Source organism: Dendronephthya gigantea, unplaced genomic scaffold (genome assembly GCF_004324835.1).
Source record: "Dendronephthya gigantea isolate DGI-Jeju-01 unplaced genomic scaffold, DenGig_1.0 000244F, whole genome shotgun sequence".
Lineage (NCBI taxonomy): Eukaryota > Metazoa > Cnidaria > Anthozoa > Malacalcyonacea > Nephtheidae > Dendronephthya > Dendronephthya gigantea.
Genome location: NW_021163254.1, coordinates 53,425 through 60,000, shown reverse-complemented (window position 1 = coordinate 60,000; position 6,576 = coordinate 53,425).

Below are 6,576 nucleotides of genomic sequence, written 5' to 3'. Positions count from 1 at the left end.
GCAGGGCTGTCGCTAGAAGCTTAATTGAATGTTTACCGTGAGTGAAAACACTGAGCTGATGATGGGACTGTTTCAAATTTTATTCCGTAGTTGTAGTTCGTTCCTGTTGAATACTATTATTGTTGTTAATTTTTGAAATTGGGGAAAATTTTATATTTAAAAACCTTGTATTGCCTTTAATTAATGTGCTAAAACAACTTTGTATTACCTTTTATAAGCTATAGAATGTGACTTTATTGCTGAATGGGGTAATATATATATAATTACATAATAAAGAGGATTTTATATGAACGTGTTTATCAAAAATAAAGATCTGTGATTGTAGTACAAAATGCACAATTCAAGCTAATGTTGATGTAAAAATTCCGGAAATTCTCATTCCGGGTTTTAAAGATTCTGGAGATTCTCATTCCGGGTTTTAAAGATTCCGGAGATTCTCGTTCCGGGTTTTAAAGATTCCGGAGATTCTCATTCCGGGTTTTAAAGATTCCGGAGATTCTCATTCCGGGTTTTAAAGATTCCGGAGATTCTCATTCCCCGTTCCCCGTTCCTCGTTCCCCGTTCCTTGATTCCCCGTTCCTGGTTTTAAATATAGCCGTGACGAATCTCGCATTGGTATATAGCGGGAGCCGTAGTCAAATCTAAAGCTCTATTTATGGTCTGGATGAACTTGCCAGAAATTGTGCTCATTATCGCAGTCACTTTGTCCTCTCATGTTTGTGATACAAAAAGAGTACTTTTAAAAGTCACGTTGTTCACACTTGTGTCACAGATCATCGCTTTGTTCGTAGCAAACCTGAGTATTCCATTACTCATAGTCACAATGATTTCTCGAGACCTCATGTTATCAGACATATGGTCGCCTGTGTATCACGTGTTTACCCAACAGAGATTCGCAGCCTTCGAACGAGCGTTTGTGTCTTTGTCGACCGTATTGGAATGATCCTAGGACCGTTCATCTTCGAGATGGTTTTCCAAAGTGTAATTCTATGAAACTGTAATCATTACTGCAATAACATCGGCATTATTCATAGCAGCTGTCTTGCTACCGTGGAAAAGCTTGTGACATTTAAAGAAAGTTTTTATTAGTGATACTTACTTTATAAAATGTGCTAATTTTAATTAAAACTTTTATGCCAGTGTCAAATGTTGGATATAGGCCTTTCCCGATTGTGCCAGTGAATAAGTAATTAGCTTAATAGTCCAGATTTTATTTAATAATTAGTGTGCAATTAGCAGTATGGATCATGTATAAGCCTAAAAGTTGCTTCCCGTTACCCAAAAAAGCAAAAGTTGTTCCAGGTAGCTGGAAAACAGAACAGTTATTCAATTTTAAAAGTTGCTTAGAAGTTGCGAGCACAATCGGACAGGCCTAGTGGTATAACAACCGCACCATTTCCGCATGCCTCTGCTCCAACCTCATTTATAGCATCTCATGTAACAAATGTGGTTTACTATATATCGGCGAAACTGGAAGATCTCTAAGCCTTCTAAGGGTAAGGTTTGGTGAACACCGTAGGTCGGTCAACAACCACGATAACACCAAGCTTGTTGCCAGACACTTTACCTCTGGTAATCATTGTGTCACGGACATGAAATTTAGAGTCCTCTGTCCCATTTCCGGTACTAACTATAGCCGTAAACGACAAGAAATGTGACTCATTCACAGTCTTGGCACTCTCCATCCTTCTGGCATAAATGAAAGATTCATTTAAGCTACTTCGCCCAGAGTAATATGACTCCAATTTCTTTGTTTATATCAAAGGTGGTTGTAATACGTTTTCGTTGTTGATCAGGCTTCCCTCATTGCGGGCTATTGTTAGCTCACAATCAGGCGTCTCCTTGGCAATGTAATGTATTCCAATTTGTTTTGATTTTTTGTTTTCTATTGGCCCATTTTTATCGTGTGTTTTGCCCCCATGGCCCCATACAAAACATGTATTCTCCCCTATTTATTTTCATATTAACTCTCCTGACGAAGGCCCTCAGGTCGAAACGCCGAGAAGTGTTTTGTCTATTTTAGGCAGTTATTATACCACATTTGATGCTAAGTTGTTTGAAGACGCTGCCCCCTGGTTATCTTGGCTTTTATGCCAGTTTTCAACTAGCGACATTTTTTAGCGGGTAGTCGAAATATCTGCATATATTTCCTTTTGAATCCCGGTCATTCAAGTTGAACGAATTTCTTTATGCAGGCAAAGTGACGGGACAGTATTTGATACTGTAAACTTCAAAGCTTCATCAGTACAATGCCAATGATCATTGAATGTGATGAAAATCACTGTGATTTCCGATAAATGCATTGTAGCTGCAATTATTGGCGGGGTGTTTCATCGAGATATCCAAATGCGATCTTCGAATTCTTGAGACTAGGCTTCACTGGTCAAGCGTGTGTCTTTATTCATATCATGATCATAACAATTGTGGTCAGTACACGCGTATATGCGAAGTGACGGCAACAATATAACTTTATCTTCCACGCTAACCAAACGAATGAAAATGGAGCGACTGTGGACGAAATTTAAACAGTTTTTACCAACTATGCCGCTTTCTACAGCCCAAAGTTCATCTGAGCAAAACGTGGAAAGTGTAGACGACAAAGTCAAATACCAACTCATTTCGCATGCCGACGTGGAAGCCACAGACTTGAACGACGAACTTTTCACATCTCGCCTAATCGATGAGATTCTTGATGATATAGGATTGAGACTTGATCATTGGAAAGTGTTTGTATTGCTTTGTCTCGTAGATATTACATGTGGCCTGGGGACGACCATATTATCCGCCATACTTCCTAGTTTGAAATCAAACTGGAATATCTCTGCAATTACAGCTGGGTCTTTAACACTGTCAATACCTGTAGGAATGACTCTAGGAACAATGGTTTGGGGTTTGATGTCGGACATATACGGTAGAAAGCGTTCAATAGTTACCAGTGCGACGTTCATACTTGTTTCCGCATTGGTGAGCGCGTTTTCAACAAACTATTACTGGCTTTGGATAAGCCTTTTCTTTGTCGGCTTTGGAGCGACTATTTCATTTCAAACATATGTTATCATCGCTGAAATATTTCCTCCAAGATACCGTTCTATGTATTCAGTATTAACAGTCGTGTTCTACAATTTAGGATATCTACTTTCGGCTGTTGTTTCAATGGAGCTTTCGGTGATCGGTTATCATTGGGCTCTGGCTACCGTGTGTTTTCCGAGCGCAATTGTCCTTATCGGTAGTATTGTATTTCTCCCAGAATCACCACATTTTTATCTTGCAGCAGGAGACGAGCAGAAAGCTTTGAACATTCTTCATGATTTGGCGCCTGAAATGGATTTCAGCAACACAATACTTCGGAAACACGGTCCTGAGATACAGAGGGCAGATTTTACACAGCTATTTCGATCAGGTTATTGGAAAATCACAATATGTGCTTGTATCGCGACGTGTATCACCTACCTTTCACATGGTTATTTCATCTACACCGCGTCTGACGTGGCGGGCAGTTCATCCTCTGGTTTAAAAAACGAGGAATTATTAATCCGTCATAGGTATACCATTATGGTCTGGATGACCTTGCCAGGTATTGGGCTCATTATCGCAGCCGCTTTGTGTTGTAAAGTTTTTGATGCGAGAATAGTACTTTTAATAATTACGTTGTTGACACTTGTGTCACAGATCATCGCTTTGTTCGTCGCAAACCTGAGTATTCCATTACTCATAGTCACAATGATTTCTCGAGACCTCATGTTATCAGACATTGCACTCCTAACCACGTGTGTATCCCGTGTTTACCCAACAGAGATTCGCAGCCTTGGAACGAGCGCTTGTGTCTTTGCCGGCCGCATTGGATTGATTTTTGGACCGTTCATCTTCGAGACATGGTTTTCCAAAGACCATTTCTATGGAACTGTATTCACTACTGTGATATTATCGGTATTATTTATGGCAGTTGTGTTGATGCCTTCGAAAAGCTTGTGACATTTAAAGACAGTTTTCACGAGTGATAATTAGCTACTATATATAATTTATTAATTATTAACTTTCATTCGTCTTCAAGTGGCGGAATTTTTTAGCGGGTATATAGTCGAAATATTGTGTTGTAAAATTTTTGATTCATTGGAGCGTTCACGTGGAGGTTCATTGTTTCGTTGAGCTCTATAAGATCATGTTTGGGCTTTGTGACATTGACAAATTTAAACATCTAGGGCCGGTTGCATGAAAGCCAGAAAGCGCTATCCACCGGATAGTGCTTTTTTTTAATCGCTTAAATTTCGCCCCTTGTTTGCTATAACTTTGAATAAATCTTAGTATTCTTAAATCAAGCATCCTCTTCAATAATTGCAGGTCCCAAATATGAAATTTTATCGCTTTTTGAGCATTTTTAGAACGGTTAAAAAAATCACTATCCGGTGCCGGGATAGCGCTATCCGGCTGTCATACAACTGGCCCCTGGATATTGTGGTTGAATCTCGTACTAGATCTAACCATAACTTTAAGTTAAGACCTAAACATGCACGTACTAATTACTTTAAGTTCTCGTTTTTTAACCGCTATATCTTGGACTGGAACTCTTTACCAGCGAAGTTTTGGAAGCTACTTCAATGTCTAGTTTTAAGCATAAACTAATGCTGTTTCTTTTTCAAAATCTGTATTCAGTATTAACTTTATTATTTATCTTGCTGACTTTAGTTTAGTTTCCAGGAGAGCAGTTTATAAATAGGAATTTAGTTTCCTCCTACTGCTATCCCCCCTATTACTATTTCTTTGTTAATAGATATTGGGAAAGATTTATTAAATCATTAAATCATCTGCATATATTCTCTTTTGAATCAAGGTCAGTCAAGTTGAACGAATTACTGATTTATGCAGGCAAAATTATATGTTCGCCAGAGCGGGTGAGGGTGATTGGGAAGAAATTTAAAAATATTCCGTAAATCGTAAAGACAAGAATTTAATCCCCAAGATTAGGTTAGGACTATGATTAGTCGTAGAACCGAAATATTTTTGTATATCTTACAATTTTCAAACATGCTGAATCCAAAGACTTCCGGCGCAGTAAACCCGCAGTATTATTGAGAAATCCGTGTATATTCTCACTCCTTCGAGATGATGCTTTGGGCCGTAACTTATGGCGATGCTTTGGGCCGTAATTATGGTGATGCTTTGGGCCGTAATTCTGGTGATGCTTTGGGCCGTAATTATGGTGATGCTTTGGGCCGTAATTATGGTGATGCTTTGGGCCGTAATTATGGTGATGTTTTGCGCCGTAATCATGGTGATGCTTTGGGCCGTAATTATGGTGATGTTTCAGTTGGGCCGTAATTATGGTGATGTTTTGCGCCGTAATTATGGTGATGCTTTTGGCCGTAATTATGGTGATGTTTCAGTTGGGCCGTAATTATGGTGATGTTTCAGTTGGGCCGTAATTATGGTGATGTTTCAGTTGGGCCGTAATTATGGTGATGTTTCAGTTGGGCGTAATTATGGTGATGTTTCAGTTGGGCCGTAATTATGGTGATGTTTCAGTTGGGCCGTAATTATGGTGATGTTTCAGTTGGGCCGTAATTATGGTGATGTTTCAGTTGGGCCGTAATTATGGTGATGTTTCAGTTGGGCCGTAATTATGGTGATGTTTCAGTTGGGCCGTAATTATGGTGATGTTTCAGTTGGGCCGTAATTATGGTGATGTTTCAGTTGGGCCGTAATTATGGTGATGTTTCAGTTGGGCCGTAATTATGGTGATGCTTTGGGCCGTAATTGTGGTGATGGTTTGGGCCGTAATTATGGTGATGCTTTGGGCCGTGAATATGGTGATGCTTTCGATCGCAAATCCTATGTTGCTTTGTGATTCTGTTTTCATGAGAATGTTAGCCGCGATGCCTCTTCAACTTGGGAAGTATTAACATTCGGTAGGAGCGAAGAATTCAAATTTAAACTTGAATTTAAAATGGCGGTTGATCACCGTTAAACTGTTCGGTAGATTGACCCTGGACAATAGCCGCAGGTTGATCTGGAACAATCAACACAGGCTCTTCAAGAATGCTAATCCCACTAATGGGCGCTGGGCTATTGTCCGGTAATGTATTCAAATGTATTTCATCATTACCCTGATCGTTAACAGTTTTCGCAAGATCATCAGAGGAGCAAACAGGACTATTGTTCTGTGATTTGTTAATCACTGCAGATAAAAGCTTTTCGAGGCACAACAATTTTGATTTGAGAAGCATGTTATCATCGCTAAGTTTGCATATAATTTGATCTTGATTACGAATAGTAGATTCAAGGGTATCTTGCTTTGATGGAAGGGAATCAATTTGAATCAGCACTTCGCTATTAAACCGAGACTCCAAGGCCACAATGTCCACTTTCAAACTCTCTAGTTCTGTCACAAATGATTCATTTAAAAACTCACTCCCGTCTGGTCACTATTGCTCCCGACAATATTGTCGGGAAAAGCAAAACTTAAATATCTCAGCGAGTATTTGGGCTAAAGACCCCGGAATAACACCAAACGATAGACTTGAAAAGACAATTGCAATTGAAATTTAAGTCTGATATTTCGTAGGTCTCTTCTTCTATTCT